The sequence below is a fragment of the Meles meles genome, chromosome 12 (assembly GCF_922984935.1).
Source record: "Meles meles chromosome 12, mMelMel3.1 paternal haplotype, whole genome shotgun sequence".
NCBI lineage: Eukaryota > Metazoa > Chordata > Mammalia > Carnivora > Mustelidae > Meles > Meles meles.
The window spans coordinates 39,351,188-39,373,582 of record NC_060077.1 but is presented as its reverse complement, the minus strand read 5'-3'; the positions used below and the strand labels follow the sequence as shown (position 1 = coordinate 39,373,582).

Below are 22,395 nucleotides of genomic sequence, written 5' to 3'. Positions count from 1 at the left end.
ACACGTCAAGGATAACCTGTACATTCAAACTATCCCAAGAGAGGAGTGTCCTGGCTAGAAAATTCTGTATCTCTTGTTTATGGATGGAATCGTCTTTCTCCTTTGGATATCCATGGCAATTTAAGTATTTCTTTTATCTTTTTCTTTTGCATCAGTGTTATTTATTGAAGACTTGAAAAGCCACATGCTCTGTTAAGGATTTTTACTCAAAATTCGTTTATTTTTCACCATTGTCCTAGGAGGCAGGCACTAATATGACCTCTGTATTATCATGAATAAGACAAAGCGTAGAAGGATTAACTGCCCAACCTCATACATTGTGCAAGTGGCAAAGCCAGTTAGACCTATGTCCTTCTTCACTTCATGCCCTGCACTGTTGATATTAAGCTATATTTCCCTTTTAGTACACACTACGTTTGTACTATAGTTACTTATGTACCTATCTTACCAGTTCATGAATTGATTGAGAATAGGAACCCTGTGCTTACACATGTTATGTCTTCAGAGCCCATGACTGGACCAAGTTGAGAGGGAGAAAAAGAGGAACAACGATCATCTTCTTTATCTCTCATTTTGGAAAAGAAACAGTCCTAACCTCTTAGAATTAACTTGCCATCAAAATATTTCCTTATCAATAAGATTCAATAAGATTGATTTTTCAATGTAACTTTGTTTTACTTATTTTATTCCCCATTAATCATAGTTGCTAGAATCAGCTCACAGGAAATCAGCTGTCTTATAAAACAACAGATGGCAAAAAGGAAACATTCATTATTATTCTCTTGTGCAGTGTACATACCTAGTAATGGCAGATTTTGAAATACTGTGTTCTATGTTATTTGCTCCCTTTAGTCATGCTTATTCATTATTGTCCCTTAAAGATTGATTTTTATGTTTTCTGTAGCATGAGGTAAATGTTTATTGAAATAAGATATATACTTGAGACTATATAATAATAGAAATAGCATAGCAGAACCCTGTAATCAGTAACTTGAAGTTATCTTCTTTTTGTTTGCTAACCAAATAACACAGTGCTATCTTGATTACGTCTGTCAGTAACCGGGGCAATAAAGCTGTTCTCCAGGAGAGAGCTAGTGGTGCATCAGCATCCCCAGGGGAGGATGGCAGAGCCTCCAGGTGGGTGTTTCCAAGGGTTCTTCTTACATCACATGACTGTTGGATGGCAGTTTCAAACATTTGTTCCCCTCCCCCAGGGTCAAATGTACATGTTCCAGGAGGCATTTAAGCCACATCTGATAACCCTCGTAGTTGAACTTACAAGCTCCCTGTGGACTGGTGTTTGTCAGGGCAGAGGTACATGTAAGGTGAGAAAGCCTTGCTGCTGAAGCTGTCAAAAAAACCTATTTCAAGAGTACTTTAATATCTGTAATTACTCAATTAAAAATGCCTCTAGCCCTGGGGAAGCTGTGTCAGAGAGGAGTAGGTTTGTGGCAAACACCATGCCACCATGTCTGAAACTCTGAGCTCAGAAAAGCAGTGCAGATACTTGTTAAAGGCAGGAAATTCTGTTTTTATATGACCACCACTCTCTGTTTTTCAGAGATTCTTTCTTGTTAGCCAAAAGCGACACAACTTTCAGGCTCAGCGAGTCTGAAATGCTTCTTCCTATTGCAGAACTAAAACGACTTCATCCAGAGTGAGAAGCTTCATATCTTTATTTTCCTTTTCTAACACTTCCAAAAAGATCTCTAGTTAGCTCTTATTCTGTCTATAAAGTGGGAGCCAAGAGAGAGGGCAGAGAGTACAGGACGAGAGACATAGAAGGTCGTATTTCTCAAGCAAAGCAAGAGAATTCCTTAGAAGTAAGAGGGAATTATGTTTCACATGATCTTTTAAGATGCAAGATCTTTTCTCTCTTAATAATTTAATAAAATGGACAAGTATCCACTAAAGTCACTTTCTTCTTTACACATGATAAATTAATGAGCAGCCCTCAAAGAATTGATTTTTAATCTCTGGTAGCATGACCTGGCCTGAACTGGATTGAGGCAGTGATGTGAAGGCTCTAAACTAAATCTGTTGTTTCAGATCCCTGAGACTCTCCTGTCTCCCAGCATGTTGTTATGTCATATTAAACATTAGTAGCTGGATCATAAGAAACACAAGGGACCACAGGTTTTTATCCTCCTTGTCTGGGTAATGCTCTTAAAAAAAAAAAAAAAATCAATGAGTCCGTATCAAATCCCACTGCCACCACACTAGAACTTGAAGGGCAGCAGAGGAAAAGAGTTCCTTTTTTTTTTTTTTTAAAGATTTTTAAAATTTATTTGATAGAGATCATAAATAGGCAGAGAGAGAGGAAGGGAAGCAGGCTCCCTGCTGAGCAGAGAGCCTGAGGTGGGGCTCCATCCCAGGACCCTAGGATCATTACCTGAGCTGAAGGCAGAGGCTTTATTTAGCCCACTGAGCCACCCAGGCGCGCCAAGAGTTCCCATTTTTAACAAAGAGGCCTGAGGAAGGATTTTAGGTAGATTCTAAACTAAGCTAAACTCTTCCACTGAATTAAGTCATACCAATTATTGTACCTCATATCCATGTTGTAAGAAACTTTTGTCTTAACCATCTTAATAATATATTTGAACAGGGTGATCTCATAAAACATATAGCCATATTTATGTTAAATGTTCTTCAGGCTCCAACTTTTCTTAAAATTCTATTATATTGCATTTTTCCTGGAATGTTTTTCTATAGAAAAAAGTTGTGGTTCATTCATTAATTCAATAAGTGTTACAGGTTTATGTGTGTAGAACATTTTGCTTGATTTTTCTAAAATTATGCATTTATTTCTTTACTTAATTGACAAGTACTTATTGTATATTAATAAATGATCAGTGCTATTCTTGTTCCTGGGAATATTGTTAAGTATTCATTACCAGTGGGGAAATCAGACAACAGGCAAGTGAACAAATGTATACATAATATAATTTTGGAGAGATAAGAGGGGATGTATTAGCTCTTTGTATCCATCTACTAATGACAGATACTGTGTAACAGCTGCTGGGAAATTGGATGCCAGTATGCAGTGACTACATGATCTTTTACATAAGGCAAAATACAGGGTTTTTTACAATTATCTTATGCATTTTTCACAGTAGACATGTAAACTACATGTTATTATTCCCATTTATGCAGACAAAGAAAATGAGGCCCAGAGAGATGGGGTGAATTTCTTATGTGAGGCCCTAAGAGATTGGGTGAATTTTTTTTTACTTAAAGCTACCAAATCCCAAAGGTTTTTTGAATCAAGCCTTTGCCTTCTGACCATAAAGTGCTCTGCATTACTACTTGGTACCTGTTGGATTAATTATCTACAAATTCTTTTGTTCCTACATTTCAGGTTAAAATTCTTTCAGGAGTAGAAGTACTTACTAAATCATGATACATAGAGTGTTTGCTTTTGACTTTGAAAATACTTTTATGGAAGTCTTATATCTGTTTAGTGGGGAAAAGAAGGAAAAGGGAAAACTCTAAAACTTGCCCTTATGCACTGCACGAGTTTTCATAAATCTCAGCCTTCTTGAGGCTGATTACACTTTGCGGTCTTCCTTAGGAAATGGGTGAAAATTGGAGCTGGGACACAAACAGGAAGGCTGGGAGGCAAATCTGTCCCACAGGCACTACCTCTTTAAATAGCTACCGTGCAGTGCAGTGGGAATTAGTTCTCCTCCTGCAACAAACTCCAGTGCCCTTTGTTTTTTACTGCTGGGCTGGAGGCAACCAGTGCTGTCCTGTCTCAGAGGAGGGAGGCAGTGCTCAGAGGGTATGGGGTGGTGGATATGGGCCGGAGGATGGCCTCCCCACATCTAGGCCATGAGGACACATGGTTGCACAGATGTTTTGTACTTCTCCCTTAAGAATATCATCCGTGAGACTTTTAACCTCCTAAAAGGTAAGGTTGAGAGCACTTTCTAGATCAATCACTTGGGTATAAGCTTCTTTCCTCAGACTGATTCTTTCATATAAGAGAGGAAAGAAGAGAGTAGATGGTTGCTATAGCTTTTTTAAAAATCCATTTTTAATTGAATGAGTAAGTGGAGCTTATGGTTTTATTACTAAGTAATAGGTACATAATGTTAAGTGATAGTAAACTGTTGATTTTTTTTAACCTTCCAAAGATTTTTGTTACAGGGTGGATGAAAGTTTCTAAAGCTCAAATATAGAAGGAGAAGGGTAGATAAGCCCTGTTACTAATTTGGGAAGACTAGTTAAAATAATAGATGCATACAAATGAATGGCTTAGAGGTCTTTTGAGTCAAGTTCCTGCTTTTGATTCCAGTTCCTAACTCGAATCCAGGGGTGTCTGGGGGTGGCTCCGTCAGTAGAGCGTCTTACTCTTGGTTTCAGCTCAGGTCAGGATCTCAGGGTCGTGAGACAGAGCCCTATGTGTGGCTCTATGCTTAGTGCAGAGTCTCCTTGGGATTCTTGTTCCCTCTGCCTCTGCCCCTCCGCCTGCTGCCCTGTGTGTGTTTTCTCTCTCAAATAAATCTTTAAAACAACAACAACAACAACAAAAAACTCTAATCCAGTCTTTCCAGTTCATTATCTAATTTTGGAAATGTCTACTGAGGTAGACTCCATTACTCAAGTAGGCGCTTCCACTCTTCAGCGGAATTAATGTATTTCCTTGGTCAGGCTACCAAGCCTTTCCTCTGGTTTTCCATGTTAGGACAAAGGGTGCCAACTAGAAGCAGCTGGGTTTTTGCCCTGCTTCTAGAAGAGACAGGTGGTTGGGGAGGGAGTGCCCATTGCATACCTGCCCTACAGAAAGTACTGTGCCTGGGATTTTTGGGTGCTGCTTTTGTCCATTCCTTCTCATCTTTTCCTGGCCTCCACCTTCTCCTCCCTTATGCACCTTCTTTAAGAAATCAGTACCTGTGTTACGGAATACTCTCAAAGCCAGCCTTAGTCTGATTAATAGCAAGCAGAAGGCCTATTTCAAGAGACACAAAAGCAGCCCTTCCCAGAAAGGTTTCCACAGTATCTGTTAACCTCCTTTCATGTTTAATTTTTAGAGCACTGTTATCCATACAACCCCCTTTTCAGTGATTCCTTATATGTCTGGTCTTTCTTTCTTTTTTTTCTCTTGTTTTTGTCCTTTGTGTTGTCTTTCACAGGAAGGGGAAGTATTAGGATGAGTGCTTTTGTTGTTTATTTGAATTTCATTTCCTTTAAATTAGAATCATCTGCTTCAGAGTGTTGGGGTTCTCTTTAGTTAAGTAGCATCATCTTTATATTTTTGCCAATGTGTTTATATTTCTTTGGTGTTTTTAAATTGTTTTACTAATGTCTTTTGTAATCAAAGGTAGAGTCTCCTTTAGCCCTGTTGAGCCTTCTTTTTAGATTAGAGTTTGTTAAGGAAGCTCATTTAGAGAAATACTGCTTTTCTTGTATGGTATGATTTGGGAGAGGTAAGGCCTTTCTTTTCTTTTTAGTTTTACCTTTAGATTTCAGAGTGTGGTAAGCAAAACCAAAGTCTATGATAGGCGATACATTTCCAGCATAATGTCTAGGATATGCTTGATGTGCTTGTTTGTGAAAATAATTTTATACTAGTGTGCTTTGATGAGTATTACTAATAGGGCTTTGAATCTTGTAAGTAAAAAGGATTTACATTATTTTTAGAAATCATTCTCAAATTCTACAGTTTTGTTTTGATAGCCCCCCATAGTTGTGCATGTAATTACTGCCCCCTGCCAACCCCCTTTGTACACATCCTATCTCTTACAAATTTTGTAAGGCACTTGTTAAACTGTAAACTAAGGGATTAATTGAATAGTAACTGTGCTAATCAAAAGCAAGTTTAACAAGATAAAACTGGTGCTTAGATTGGAAAATATAAAAAAGAACTTAATTTTTTTTTTAAATATTTTATTTATTTGGCAGAGAGAAATCACAACTAGGCAGAGAGGCAGGCAGAGAGAGAGGAGGAAGCAGGCTCCCTGCGGAGCAGAGAGCCCGACGTGGGGCTCTATCCCAGGACCCTGGGATCATGACCTGAGCTGAAGGCAGAGGCTTTAACCCACTGAGCCACCCAGGCGCCCCAAAAGAACTTAATTTTTATGGTCCTAAAGCTGAAGGAAAAAAAAAAAACAGAATAATGTTTATCTTACTTAAGCAAGCTGAATCTTTATAGAGAAGGAGTTCTGAAGACAATGGGCATTATAATGCAAGGCTCTATTAGCCAAGGTTCCAGCAGAAATTTTAGAAAAGTAAAATCACTTATGAGATGAACTTCAAGGAAATCAGTGCCCCTCTGTAATAAGTAGAATGACAAGGTAAAGTAACAGATTTACTGGAAAGCCTCCTACTGACCTGAGTTGAGCAGAGTGCAGGAATGTGTTTGGTGTTTTGAATCAGTCTTGCTGACGTAAACACAGACTCTGCCTGGAAACTTTCCAAAAGTGGAGAGGGTGAAGGCAGTTCAGACAAGATGTGCAGTGGTATTATAGTAAAGACATGGGGAAGCAATGCACCACCATCTTGGGAGACAGAATGTAACAGCCTTTCGGCTATCTCTGAAAGTGTAGTGTGACCTGGTGATAAGACCATTCGCTGAGAGAAGACTGCACTGAGAACAATCACCCCCAAGTGCTTATCTAAACAGAAGGGGGGGGGAGATGAGAAAAAAGGAATTGTTTCTTAGTGATATAGAAGCCTGTGGATTATTTAAGGGGACAAAAACTATTGAGAGGAGTGTTTGGACAATGTCAGTGCTGATGAGATGGACATTCATTGCCAGGGCCCTTTAGTGATGAATAAATGATAGGTTTACAAAGCTCAAGAACCAAGCAAACTCTTTGTAAGTGAGCAGAGTAAACAGGTCTTGTCTCTGTCAGGTATGAAGCTTACTGTACATAATACTCCATATGTCAGATGGGTTTGATTAAATGAACATGAAGACTTAAACTTTCCAAATTTCTCATGTGGATATGCATAGTAGTAAAATTGGAGTCTGAAATGAAGATATTTCCTGCCCAGCTGCGCATCACCCTAAAGGAGACTTGACCAAGAATCCAACCTGGTTGAATCCAAACAGAAATCACTATTTGGGACATGAAGCATCTATTATTTTGTTTCAAAAGGGGCACCTGGGTGGCTCAGTGGGTTAAGCCTCTGCCTTCGGCTCAGGTCGTGATCCCAGGGTCCTGGGATTGAGCCCCACGTCGGACTCTCTGCTTGGCGGGGAGCCTGCTTCCTCCTCTCTCTCTGCCTGTGATCTCTCTCTTTCTGTCAAATAAATAAATAAAAGACAGAAAGACACCATATTTCAGTTATTTGTGTATTAAGGTGGTATGTAACTATCTGAAACTTCTGGCATAAGTAAGTGCTAAAGGGTATGTTTTTTTCCTGTCCCATAACTTACAGAGCTCATTCCAAATGCCTCCATAAACTTCAAAAGCAATGCTGGAGATACGGAGGCAGTAACCCCACACAGTGCTGCCTGTCCTCGCAGGAGCGTATGGGACAGCCTTCCATGCCAGGGCAGGGCGTCCAGAGGAACTATGTGACTATTCCAGACAGGATGCTTTGAAGCAATGTCATTAAAATGGAGGCTAACACAGTTCACCTACTTGAAAAGATTTCTTTTTAAATAATAGCATATTATATCATAATTGTTTTTCATTCTTTGCCAACCTTGAATTACTCAGTAGGTACGAATCTTCTAGTGTATTTTAGTTAAAATAATGACAGGATTTATCACTTGATCCATCGCCAGCTGCTGCAGCTGCTCCTCCTTCCCTCCTTTTTCTAACAAAACAAAACACCCAAAGTGCAGTCTCTTTTTGAGTTAGGGAAGTCAATGGATAGATATCCCTTACTACTAAAAGGTTGCAGTTCCTTCAAAACTGCTTTCTAATCTATGAAATAGAAGAAATCAGAAGCCAATATTAGACAAGCTCATTTGGAGCTTTTTCACGAAGTCTAATTTCCAAAGTCCCAGAAATGCCTGAGCTATCAAAACGTCTGCTGCTAGCAATCTTTAGATTCTGGTGGTAATGATGAGTAGAACTACAGAATGGGGGCAGGCATTTTATGAATACTGTTATCCTCTATCATCACAAAAACTTCATGCAGGAGTGGATATCCACAGTTTACAGTTAAGGGGACTGAGGTACTGTGAGGCCAAGTGTCTTGCCCACATTTTATATAGCTGATGAGCGTCAGGGCAAGAATGTGAATCAAAATTTGTTTGACTTTGAGGCCTGGGCATTTTCTCCCTCACAATGCTGAGGGAATGACAAAATTTGTTATTTGTGTTTTCCCGTTTGGAAGTAATAGGAAAACTGAGATTTTGGTGAAAGTTGCTGTAGGACTTTGAACAATCAAGGAAGGCTGTTTCTCCCTATTAATAGGACCCCCATATTCTCTGTTCTCTGACTTCTAACTTCCTTTTCTGACCTATTGTCTTGAAGGAGAAGGTGATATCTGTTATTCTTCCACAGTAATAAAGTTTGGTGCGTGTGCATGCATGTGTGCACGCGCGTGTGTGTAGGGGATACTTTTGAGAGATAAGAAGGGAAAGGATCACATTAACCCCTATAAACTGCAAAAAAATGAGAAGGAATGTATTACAGGTAATTATTGTGTGTTCTTAAGCCCTAAGTGGACTTAATGAGCATTTTCAGTAATCTGTTTACAATTCTATCTGTTTACTGAAGATTTGGCTTTTTGGCAGTTACTTGACCACTTCAGATTGTAAACTGATTCATCTGTCAAAGTCCAGCTCAAATTCCAGCTTCAAACTCCTTCTTCCTTCTCCCCGTCTCACCACTTCTTCACACTGACATCTCCAAATTCCTAAAGCCTATGTATTTATATGCTATACTTAAGACTATGTATTTATATTCCTGAAGACTAGTATTTATATACTCCCATACTCAGCAAGGTGAGTTTTCTTTTTAAAAGCATTGTCTTGTCTTTGGCTAGCTTGTGGGCGCCCACTAGACACTGATTGCTTCCTTTAATTTGGTAACATCCCTCCTCCCGTGTAACTAATGGAGAGCTTGTCTTTAGTATTATTTGATTCATTGGTTATATTATCCTCTCATTGATTCTATTTTTGTATTGTGATTCTAAACAGATTGTTCTTCCCAAGACAGTTCTTGAAATGTTTGATGATAGTAATCATGCTTCCTTGGAGCCTTCTAAATTTCTCCAGTGCTTTCAACATTTATACAAGTGGCGTAGCCTCTTGACTTTCTGTCTTCATCCATCCTGCTCTGAAATCAGTCCTGGCTGTCAGCATCCCCCCTTAGTGATACCCAGAACTGAATTCCAATTCTTCTGTGTTTAGGATAATCATCTCCTCTTTCTGTGTGATATACTTTTATGCTGCTTAATCTTCCACTTAGTTTTCTTGGCATCCATTTCGGGCTCTTAGCTTATACTGACCTTGAGTTTGGCCAAAATCTCTTCATCTTTTTCATAGGAACTTTATTCTTGCCAGGGAGCAGTCATCCTAAACATGGGAAGCTGAAGTCCTGAACTTTATCCCCATTCCTATTAAGCTTCATCCTGCTAGTTTCAGTACCTTAGGCCTCCCAGTGGAGAATTTCTTGAGTTGGATTATTATCCAAAATAGTCTGTTAGACTAAGTAAGGAAAATGATCTTCTGAGAAAAAAAGTTCCTAAGCTTTAAAAGAAAGAATCTAATCTTCCCAAAGAATATCTCAACTCATTTTACCTTGTTGAGAAAACTTTGTACAGCCTACTAGTTAAAGCCCCAAAGTGTTCTCCTGTGGCATCTGAAGAGTTGTCACAACTATGCCTTCTATGGTAGCACTAGCCAAACCAGACTCCTTGTCCGTCCCACCCTGTTCTCTGCACCTGCCTGGCTTGTGATTTTGTTCACCAGAGCCTAGAATGCACATCCTTCCTGTTCCATCTCTGCCAGTCAGAATCCTGCACATCCTTCTCCTTGAGGTCTTTCTTGAACCTTAATAGAGTGTAATTTCTCCTTCTTTCCAGTTCCCAAATAATGTACTAAATTCTACTTTATGAGTGACGTATGATACCGTGATTGAGAGGCGAGGCTCTGGGAATGGATACGCTATGTGCAAATCTAGACTGTACTCCTTAGTAATGCAATAATCGTCAGCTAGTGAATTTTTCTTTTAAACCTCAGTTGTTCCATCTGATTATGAGGCTCGAACTAGTTAGTATGTGTAAAGTACTTAGAATGGAACCTGGCATATAGTAACTGCTAATTTTGCTGGTGAAGCTCAGAATAATTTATGGACATGATTTTTTGAATCCTCAAAACATGGCTATCAGAGGAAACATTTATAGATTTATGGAGGCAGAATATTAGAGAGGAGCATTTTCCTAAGGAGGCATTGTAAGGTGGTCTCCAACCAGAGGCCAGACTCACAGCTATTTTCACTTACAGTCAAATATTAGTCAACATTTTTTTTTAAAGATTTTATTTATTTATTTAACAGACAGAAATCACAAGTAGGCAGAGAGGCAGGCAGAGAGAGAGGGGGAAGCATGCTCCCTGCTGAGCAGAGAGCCCGATGCAGGGCTTGATCCCAGGACCCTGAGCCACCCAGGTGCCCCAAATATTAGTCAACATTTTTATAAGCACTGTGCATATTTACTTGTATCAAGTAGTGCAGATAACCTGGAGAAATATGGCCTTCATGTTATGAAGTGTGTTTATTAACATTGCAATTAAAATAATTAATTACTCAAAGCTTAATTTTAATTTGTGTGCCCACGGGTTCATGCTAATTTACATTTTGCTTTGTACAGCGTGACAAAGGAATTATAAAGCATTTTTTTTTCCTTTTATAAAGTATAATCTTTATTCCTTAGGGAAAAAAAAAACCATCATGATTGAGCACCATCAGAAGCTCATGCATTTAACTTTGGGCATTTATCACGAGGATTAGCAGTCTGTAGCCTGATAACTCACTCTGACCTCAGTATTTATTGAAGGTCTACCAAGAATCTTGTGTTGGGCTAGGTAATGTTGAGATGTTGAGATGTTAAGAAGTAGAAGATGAAGTTTCTGTTCTAAGGTATTATTTGGAGATGAAACAGTAAAGAAAGTAATAATATGAGGCAAATTCTAGTTCTTGTACTCAGTGAACTACTAAGTTAGCAGTGTAGAAAACTGGGTAGTATAAGAGCCTCAATAGGGTAGTTCTTAATTGCTACCAACCTATTTCAGTCTTCTTTCCAAACTGTCCCTTCAAGAACCTCTAAAAACTAAATAATACAAACCTTGAGGACATCATTAATTAACTAACAATAATATATTTGTACAAAGTATTTCTTCTTTGAAAATTTGCTCTAGATATACCTGATGATGAGGTATTATTGTAATAGCTAACAGATTGCCTTAATTAGTTCTGACAATAACTTTATGTTATTATCCCATCTTTTTGAGACAAAGGAAAGTGGGGTCTCAGAGTGGACACATAAGTTACTACCTCCGTAAGAGGTAAATCTATGATTCAGTTCACATCAGCCCAACTGAAAAGCCCTCTTTCTTAACTACTATACTCTCTTGTCCTCCTTGATCCCTATTCACCAGCCTACTTAAGGGACCCACGATTAAATTATGGATGAACTTCAGCAAATATAATTGGAATGGGGGTTAGAGATGTGTTAAAAAAGGTAAAAAAGGTTGTAAAGAAACATTTATACCAGCTAATGGACTTGGAACAGTCTACCAAATGGTTGGGTTAGCTCATTCACTGATTGTTAACAAGAGAATAGCAATATATAATTTATATAATTTTTGTTTTAGTAACCTTTGCAAGTGTATGTAAAGGGTATTAAAAAGTCAGGGAGCCAAATATTGAGAGATAAGTTTGGTGTGGCCTAGATATATCATAGATTTGTATAGTGGATATACAATTAAATAAAAAAAGATGGACTTGAGGGATGTGTCTAAGGTAGATTTAGCCAGATTTGTGGACCTGTCCAATATGGTGTGTAAAAAGGGGGAGAAGTGAAAAATGGCAGGGTTGTTGTGATGCCGTTCCTGAGGCTGGGGAAAAGGAGTGATTACAGTTGGGAGGGGCTGAGTTTTGGACATGATGAGTCAAACATACAAAGATGATTTGACATCCTGAAGAGTGTGAGCTCAAGAGTGATCTGGTCAAAGATTAGAGAATCCTCAGCCAATAAGTGAAGCCACAGCAATGGATAAGTTCCTGGGCAGGAGCTCAGTGCCACAAGTAGACAGGACAAAACCCAGGATAGTCACCAATATTGAAGGTGTGACTCTCCTTAGTGGTGTGTTTTACTCTCACGGCTACCCTGTGGACTCTTTGGAGTAGGTATTCCTAAGCCTCTCTCAACATGACTCTAAGCTGTTCTCTATGTTGACTTCCTTTGACAGGGGCTAAGCCATTAGCAATTGCTTGTTACCAGGATCACTCCCAGAGGATTGATCAACTTCAAACTTGGGAAATAGTTTGCTTTTTGTAAATTGACTAAGGATTAGTATAGAGATAATGTATAACTCACTCACAAATCAATTGTAAGCTGTCTCATCATTTCTTTAGGATCTTTTTTTTTTTCATAAAATTTGCATATTATATTTCTCATTTTAAAATAAATTAGTGCAGTGATGAATGCACATGAAATGACTGACAATTTCTTAAATGGCTCCAGGTTTCTTGTGAAATGTCTTAAAAACTTGACTGGTGGTTTCCTAAGTACTAAAAATGTGTGAGTGCTTTGATTCTATTGTGGTATGCTCTTCTAGTAGTGAGAAGGAACTTCTCTAAAAACTGTCCATATTGCCTATTCATAGACAGCTGTTTAGCAGTGAGCATGGCATGAGAAGTAACAACACTGGGGGTAGCCTGGGGGAAAACACCCAAGCTACAGGGCAAAGAGTTTTGAATCTTTAAGTCCTACTACCTACATTTGAATCCTACATCTTACATTACATACCCATTACAGCTATGGGTCCTCAGATGAGTGACTAACTCTCCTTAAGCCCATATATATATATTTTTTAATCTGTAAAAAGAAATTGTAATAGCACCGATAATATTTTTCATAGAATTTTTGAGGATGTTCAACAGGTATTTTACCCAAAGTTGGGCACTAGGGAGTGCTTTGTATAATTACTGAGTATTAATGCACATTGACTAGGGTTATTTTCTCTCTTTTATTCTGTTTTAAATATCATTGTAAGTGCTGCATTCTCTGGATATGTTTTTATTGGACTTTCCTGAATGTAATACAGTTTCTTGCTAGATGATACTATGAATAATAGATTCTCTGATACTAGGGGATATGGGACTATCACAACAGTTCATTCTTCTAATGCATTTAGAAGACTATGCTTTTTTAGAGTTCCCTCCCTTTCTCTTACAGAATCACCACTTCACACCTGTCAGTAAAGCACTGGCCTAACTCTCCAGCTTAAGCAGGGGTCAGAACATCTGAATTCGTCTGCTGATAGTATGTTCATTTCCTTTTCTCTAGCGCAGTTCTCAAGGAATATTTGCCTGAGTTTTACAGTAGAAGTTTTTTTATTTAATGTTCCTGACATACAGTCACGCAGACATAAGAGCTCAGGTCTTTTTGTAGGCCATTATCAAAATCAGACTTAGTTTGGGCCCAGGTATTATTGAAGGGTGGTGCACTGCTTAGTGCATGTAAAAATAACATCATGTTATCAGGGAAATTCCCCCAAATTGCATATTAAGATAGATATTGAAGCTCTGCAGTTAAGCAGAGGGTAGTATCTACCTCTTTGGGCTGCTGATCAGGGTTGTGGAACTTGCGTAATAGAAAATGAATACTAGGGACAACTGGGTGGTTCAGTCAGTTAAGCATCTTGCTTTGGCTTAGGACATGATCGCAGGGTCCTGGGATCGAGCCCTCACCAGACTCCCTGTTCAGTGGGAAGTCTGCTTCTTCCTCTCCCTCTTCCCCTATCCCTCCACTCATGCTCTCTCTCTTGCTTTCTCTCCTCTCACATAAATAAATATAATCTTAAAAAAAAAAAGAAAAGAAACCAAAAAAAGAAAATGAATCATAGTCCTGTCAAGCTAGACGTTTTCAGGAGTTGCACATGTTTCACATGTTTCCTTGGGTAGAACCAGAGGCAAGAGGCTTTACCATTGCAACTACTTGCAATGGTAGTTTCAAAACTGTATGTATACAGTTTCTATATACACAGTTTCACAAACTGTATAGGAACTCGGTGTTTATTTTCTGGGATCTCTATGTTGTTTTCATCAGAAATCTACAAAGTTTCAGTATATAACTCCCAGGGTACAGATGTACTGTGATACCCTAAACAGCCATTTATGAACAGTATCTGCCCTCATTCTAGGACAAAGGTCACATTCAGTTGTTCACCAGTCCTTGTGGAGAGCAGAAATATTTGCCTCATCTTTTATAGCATTTTAAACACCTTCATTATTGGGAAAATGGGTTCGTTAATGGTGAAAATGCATTTGTCAAGACTTGGTACAGACCCTGACAATTCTTTATTGCTTCAAAATTACTCTGGCCAATGTGCATCTTTCTAACAAATCTCTGGCAAAAATTCAGTCATCTTGCTATGATAGTAAATCGAAGAGAACCCAAAATGTCACTGACAGGAACCCAGGAGTCCCTGGTTTATATAAGAGGTCCTTATGAACAGGAATTGTTTGGGAAACTAGAAGAAATAAGAGGCTGCAGCAAGATGTTGGAAAGGAGAGACAAGAAGAAGGGGCAGGACCCTCCTGTGAGCAGTGGAGCTGTTGGCATATTCACACGTGTGAAAAGGGATTGACGTTGCCTTCTACCTCTCAGGCATGGGCCCAGGTGCTTCCAGGCAGGCCCTGCTTTTTGAGTCTGGGCTGGACCTAGGAAGCTGTTCCCCCTGTAAATCAGAGCTCAGATAAGATCCCAGGTCAAGGCCAGATGACCAGCCAGCATCTGCTTCTCCAGTGTTTGCAGAAGTCAGACCATAGGGCTGCTGCTTCTGGATAGAATTTGACTTTAACTGAATATTCACATATAACATTTAAGCAATGGATGCTGAGGAAAATCAATCAGTCTTGTAATGCACATGAATTTCACAGTCACAGAATATAATTTTCTTCATTTCTGGCCACAAAATTTATATTCTAACTCTAATTCCCCATTTCTGGCAGATAGCAGAAAAAGTTAATCTAGTCACAGCCACAGCCAGTCTGTTCCATTCAATTTAGCACTTTCTAAGTTGCTTCTGGTTAAGATTCAGGAATATTTAGGATCTTTCTCTCCACCCCTCTCCTTCCTCTCTTTATTGAATGTTGCTTTTTAAGGAGTACTGCTCTAGAGACAGTCAGGGGACCTTTATTCTGGATTAGCACCTTCTCCTTTCCCTGACTTCTCAGAGCTCCAAACTGATACCTAGAACCTGCTGGGATTGGCTGAGGAGCCTCTGGGATGCTTGCGTGGTTCTGTGGGCGTGGGTGTGTCTCCTGGCTCCCTGTGGTCAACTACTCACTTTGCAGCCCCTGCTATCAGTACCTTTGTCTCCAGCCAGATGGGGCATCAATCAAACTCCTCTTATTGTCAGCTAAATTCAACACCCCTAGGCAAGGCAGGCAACTCCTGCCCTCTGCCTTAGCCCACCAAGCCATCCCTGCTCATTCTTCCTGCCCTTGTCACGTGGAATGTCTCTGCATCTATCTCCCTTAATAAAGAAGGGAGGCAGGAAGCAAACAAGCATCTTACCAGATCCTCCCAAACTTCTGGGGGAAAATCTGTGATTATCCCAAATCCCACCCTAATAGATAGGGGCTTTGTTCTGGGGGTGGGATACAGAATGCATGTTCTCTAATTGCCTATAATGCTCTTTTTCCTCTCCGAATTTTTCCCTTCTTCCCAGGGTAGTAAACATGTGCGCACATACACACACACACACACTCGCGGGCACAAAAAACTTGTTCTGCCAGTTCATATCTCTTTTCAAAACAACTTTTGTCTTTCATTTGAACTAGAGCCAAGAATTTGGAATCTTTGTTTGCTTTTTTTTTCCCTCCATTTTTCCTGACAGTTCCCCCTCAGGCCAATGGTGAACTGACTGTGTGGGCTTAGGGAAGGGGGTGGAAATAGTGAAGAGGGGCAGAACCAGTCATCATTCTATCATATCCTGGCAAAGGTCGCTCTGATCTGACTCATCAGGCAGGGTCCACATTGTAGTCTCACTTCCTTGCAATACCAGGCATTTTTGGCTAACCTCCACACCTGGGAACGACTGCTGTACAGTCCCTACTGTTGTTAACGAGGAAAAAGGCACATCCCTTGGGGTGGTGAGAAGGCACTCTTTTTTAGGGTAAAAGATAGGGGTTTTTAACATGCTGAAAATCCACATACGGATGTTGCTTTTTCCATTTCTTAATGTTTTCCTAAGAGCCTTGATTGGAGCTCTAATGAAGAATCTAGTATCTGTATACATGTATATATTCACACACACACACACACACACACGCACACAGAGTTATAATTGGAATTCTCTATGAGAACTCTGGTTGTGTTTTCTTAGGAACTATCTAGTCATCGTGCTTACCGTTTCTAGTTTTCCTTGGGTCTGCTTTCTTCCCCAAATCTTGGAAATCTACCAGATTTCCAAGTGGTACTGCGTCTAAATTCAAAAGGATTTCAGGCAGAGTGCTTCTGAAACCAGAGTGAAGGCTGGTGTTTTTGTCTGCCCCTGTCCCCAACCTGCCAGTCCTGTTTCTCCAAGCTCTGTAGAGGCCACTATATTCTTAACTTCCTGAGCTGGTCTTTTAATGGCTTCCCAGCACTTCCTTTATGCTTCTGCCTCAGGCATTTAGCTTGTTTTTTCTTTTATCTTTAAAGCTGCCCCTGCTTACAGAGCCCCTTGAGGCTCTTTTCTCTCTAAAGATTGCCTACAGAATCAACACATACTCATTGCAGTCTTTTGCTCTGTAGTCCCCTTAGGGAAGGCCAGACTCAGTTTTAAGGGTATTTACTTTTAACCATAGGAAATAGTGAATAGTTAAATTGGTCAGATGTTCCTCTGTGGGATAGCTCCTGTGCCTTCCAGTATACTCTCCCTTCCTTCTTTACTCTGGGGGTCATTTAGAACATCCCCCCACCTCCACCTTGCCCTCTAGGTCCCAGTTGGGTATGGCCAGTGGGAGGCATAGCTCCCTGTGCCTTCCAGTATACTCTCCTTTCCTTCTTTGCTCTGTGGGTCATTTAGAACATCCCCCCACCTCCACCTTGCCCTCTAGGTCCCTATTGGGTATGGCCAGTGGGAGGCACAGCAGGGTGTCAGAAGGCAGGACAGGAGTGAGTCTTCTCACTCCCTGGGCAATGTGTGTGTACTTCTACCAAAGATACCCAAGAACACAGATCTTTAGATGTCCTACTATTCCTGTTTCAGCTCCAAAGTTTTTTAGTTCTGGTAACTTCTCCCTTCTTCTCCCCCTTTTTTTCTGGGGCTGGTGATGGCTCCTTTTCCCAGTTGCTAGCCTTAGGGGCCTTAATTATTTTGCTGCTAGCATCCCCTAATATTGCTCACATCTTACTAAAATCTCAATTACTCTGTTTGAATTTATTATCAACTTCCTCCCAGGACCTTGATCAAATCCATGCAGTTACAGATGTTAGAACATAGGTTCTGGGTGCCTTGCTACTTGAGGTATGTCTAAATTGTGAATCAGCTATATTTGTAACCCCTGGAACTTTGTTAGAAATGCAGACTCTTAGGTTCTGCCCCAGACTTCCAGTGTCAGAAGCATTTTAACAAGATTCTCAGGTGATTTCTCTGCACCTTAAAGATTGAGAAGCCCTGCTCTAGAGATAAGTTTCCTCCCAAGAGAATAAGTGACCAGGAGCCCTGTTGAGTTTAAGCTTGCTACTTAAAATGTCATCTCTTTCATTTCTGGGAAAGCCCATAACTCCTCTTTCTTCTCTTGCCCTGCTTTCAACCTTCACTCTATCCTGCATCCCAGAGCAAAGCTCACATCCCTGTACCCCTCTTCTTATTGTTCACTCATTCTAAGCTCCAGGTGTGTACTGTCATAAGTATTAAGAATACAAAGAATAAGGCAACACATGCCTGCCGTCAACTGGAGTATTAAAGGAATGAAGGCATTTTCATAGTCACTGTCAAGATAGCAGGAGGTACATGCTATAGCAGAGATAGGGACAAAATGAGGTGGAAACAAAGGGCAAAGTTATCATAATTAAATATGAATATGCTTAGTGAATATAAGGAAGCCCCTCTGTAAAATCCTGTGAAAGCACTGTGTTTTCTGATTCTAGTCACATTTGATGATCTTGAGTAAAGATACCTGATTGTAATCCCCTGTCCTCAAACTTCATCCTCATGTCACATTTGACAAATAGCAGTGTCTCTCCCAGGAACAGCCAGTAATCTGTGCAGTTACAGCCGTTCATGTTGAGGCAGCTGCAGAGCCCCAAATGCTTCCAGGCAGCCAGAGCCCCAAAGCTGTTAAGGAGCTGATTTTTTTTCGGGAAGGAAATTCATGAAGGAAAAAAACCCAACTGATTACCTCATAAGCTGTCCTTGGAGTTAATTTCAGTGTTTGTTAAAGAATCTAAATCCCCTTTTCAAAAGGGTTCTCACAGGATTTGCTAATTAGGCCAGCATCTTTTGTCACCTGTAAGCAACACTCTGCATAATTCAAGTAAATGAATTAACATACATTCCAAATTACCCAAGCAAAGCGGGGGGGGGGCAATTTTTATACCATTATGAATTTTTTTTAAGCGAGATATTGGCTTAGGCCTGTGAATATTGACCTAACCATTCATTCATTCATTCATTCATTCATTCATTCATTCCAGAGGACAAAGCTGTTTCTCAAAACATTCTCTTAGAGCCACAGTTTTGCCACCTGTTCCTGGCATTAGAACTGAGTGATAGAGAAAAGATGCCTTCATCATTCTGGATTCTTGAATTTCAACGCCTTCTTCTTTGGCCCAAATGATGCCTTAGGCTACCACATGTTGCTCCCTTCTTCCTCTGCTGTTAAGCAGCTAACATTTGAGTTGACTTCTGTCACTACTTACAATTGATTATGACTCTATTATTCTTATATTCCTGGCTTGTCATAGTCCTTTACCATATGGGAAATAACTGAACCAACCAGTACCTTCTGAGAATTATAGAGAAATGGACAGAGTTGAAAAACTAAGGGGCATTATCCTGCTCTTGGTCTATAAATGAACTTCCATGTTAATGTGAGCATTAGATAATATGGAAATCTTCAGGTTTTGCTTGGTTTTTCTATTGCTAGTACTCACCAGTACTAGGTTATGGAATCAATTTAGTAGGCTGCTATCACCATTTGAAAAAATAGAATAGAAAAGGAAATATATCAGAGTACATCACACATAATGAGACTTGGACGAAGTTTATGTTTGTTGCATATATAATGTATGTGTGTGTTGGATAGACAGAGATGTACTTCTGATATGGGTCGTGGTTAAAACTTTTTTGAAAAATACTCCCCTAGAAGATAACACAATGTTTAAAATAAGGAGAAGTCTTATTGGAGGTTGGTGGTGGGGAGAAATCAGGAGTAAGATGCTTGTCTTCAAATGGAGCGGAGAAAATCAGTTGAACAAAATAGCATTTTGAGGTCAAGTGACCAGGATAATGATTTCTAGAGTTGCTAATTTATACCAGTTTAACTGCACTGTTAGCCTCTATTGGTCACATACTTACATTATTATATGCCTATTTTATATATATGTGTGTGTGTGTGTGTGTATACATGTATATATATATACATTTATTATAAATTTTCTGACTTTTTAACCATTTCATTTTCTTTCCTCCACCTTTCTCTAGTTTTTAGTAAAGATTTTTTCTGAAAAACTACCCTGATCAGATATTCTTAAAAAAAAAATTAAGAAAATTTCCTAACTATGCCAGCATCTGAAAAGGAGTAAGTATGTACCCAAGTCAGGGCAGTTGGCTACACTGAAGGTAAAATGTGAGAACTCAGAGGAAAGCAACCCTCAGAAATAGAAAGTTGGAACTCAGTTTACCCAGCCAGCCTCACTTCTCATCCCAGTATCCCCACTGTTGTCCCTCTTCTACCCTCCTATCACTTGCCCACCAGAATGCCTTCTTAGGATGACTGATCAGTGTTCTCTTAATTCTTCAAGAACATTTTTCCATTGTTCCTGCTATTTATAGGTGAATCCCTGAAAAATAATGTAAGATTGTACTATTTTAAGTAAGGTCTAAAGGATTAGAACACATTCTCCCCATAGCAAGAACTGTGATTGAAAACTATTAAAATTGAGCCAGTCACGGGGAAAAAAAAATCCTTATAATAGCACATTTTCTTCTTAGAGCTCAGTTTGTTCTCATAAATTTTTTATTCTCCAAGTTTTTTCCTTTGGCCTTAAAATAGCAAAATATGATGTTGGACTATAGTATTCCACTATGATCATTTATTCAGGTTTGAATTTTATATTGAAAATGCATTTTGAGAATACAGGGGAAAAAATCAGCTAAAATAAAAATCAACTTGAGTGATGAAGTTCTTTAAGTTATGTTGTTATTTACCTTTCTTTGATACTAAATGTATGTTATTGGCTCTCACTTTTCAGGAATGAGATTAACAATGATGGTGATTAATCATGTAGTTACTAGTTTCCTTTTAGGGATGCAGTGTACAGTTGGGGAAATTGTTTTCTAGTAGATTAGTGATTCCCAACAGTGGGGGTTTTTAAAAAACAGTGGTATCTGGGCCCCAGTTGATCTGGAACATAGCCCAAGCATTAAATTTTAAAAAAAGTTGTAATATGTAGTCAAAGAGAAGGTACCTTAACTATTACTCTGGTGTCTCAGCTTCCCATAGGTGTTCCAATGTTAGGTGTTTTTTGTTTTACTACTCAAAAACACAGTTACAGAATTTTGATTCTTTATGAAAGGTGTTAGGCACAGCTCTCAAAGACTTCTGTTTTTCCAGTACAAAGGCACAAGAGGGTTTTTGTTTTTGTTTTTTGTTTTTTTAAGATTTTGTTTATTTATGACAGAGAGATAGCAAAAGAGGGAACACAAGCATGGGAGAACTGGAGAAGGAGAAGTAGGCTCCCCACTGAGCAGGGAGCCCAATATGGGGCTCAATATCAGGATGCTGGGATATTGACCTGAGCCAAAGGCAGATGCTAAACGGCTGAGCTACTTAGGCACCCCACAAGAGATTTTTTAAGGTAATAGTTTAATCCTTCTTTTCTAACAATCTGCAGCAGTTTTCCGTCACTGCATAACCCATCTGTCATTTCCCCTTCATAACTAACTTGAGTAGTTCTGCTACTTTCAGCATTCTGGTTCCTTCTGCCTTTTGTCTAGTCAGGAACTGTAGCCCAGCTATCGTTTCTCCAGGCCAGCTGCTGATCCGAGTTGCTTGCTGATTTTCCTCCTATAGCTTTTGACTATGTTCATTAATTTGGTCATTCATCAAATACTCTCCGAGTGCCAGACTTTGTGTCAGGGCTTGGGATGCAATGAGGACTTAGACACTGTATTTTCCCACAAAGAGGAATTTCTTTTCTTTGGCCGTTTCTCTCTTATACCAAGAGATAAGTGCTAAAATAGAGTATCCACAACTGTATTTGGGAGGAGAGTGTAAATGGCTCCTAACTGTCAGCAAAAGCCTCATAGAGGTAATGGCATTTGAATTGAGTCTTAAAGGATAAATATGTTACTTGACCTGGCAGCAAAGGGGAAAAGGGACATTCCTGTCAAAGAAAACAGCCTTGCAAAAAATGCCACAGTCCATGGCTTGTTCAAGCATAAGTGGGAAGGTCTGTGTTGGTGAGGAATTGCAGGGGATGAAGCTGAAAAAACAGACTGAGAGAGAGGCTGTCTGACCTTTTTATGACATGCTTACTCATTTGCTCCTGGACCTTTGCGCAGTAGGAAGCCAGTAGAAAGGGAACGCCATGAACAAGTCCACACTTTGAAAAGGTTCATTTCATAGTATCTTGGAGGATGGACTGAAGAGCAAGGAAGCAATAAGCAAGGAAAGTGCATTATGAGACTGAACTATGGTACGGGGACCATTGACAAGACTTGAAAAGGACTTAAAGTAATTATAGGGAAAGCATGAGCCTTGTGAAAAATCTGGAAGATCACAGAAAAATATTAAGAGAAAAATGCAGATAATCTATAATTCTTTCATGAGAGATAATTGCCTTTAGTGATTTGTTCCACTTCTCCCTGCACATTTTATATGGTTAAGATAATTTTAGATCTCGATTTTTCATTTAACACTATGAAAAGCATTTCTTGTTATAATAAAGACACTCTATTAGCATAATTTCAATGGCTACAGAGTCACATTTGTAGGGATGAACAATAAAAAACCAAATCATTTCCTTTCAGTTGTTTCCAAATTTTCA

The 22,395-nt window shown here is 39.4% G+C and overlaps 1 protein-coding gene across 5 annotated transcripts in view; it reads left to right on the top strand.

Annotated features, from left to right (window-relative positions):
* Positions 1 to 22,395, top strand: part of ARHGAP28 (Rho GTPase activating protein 28) — a 210,101-nt gene that overhangs the window by 52,814 nt on the left and 134,892 nt on the right. The window contains exon 1 of one of the 5 annotated variants that reach the window (XM_046026102.1): positions 3,812 to 3,910. The exons of the other annotated variants lie outside the window; for them this stretch is intronic. The gene's annotated coding sequence lies outside the window, so the exon portion shown is untranslated. Of the gene's footprint in view, positions 1 to 3,811; positions 3,911 to 22,395 lie in introns of those variants that run through there. 5 annotated transcript variants of the gene reach the window in all.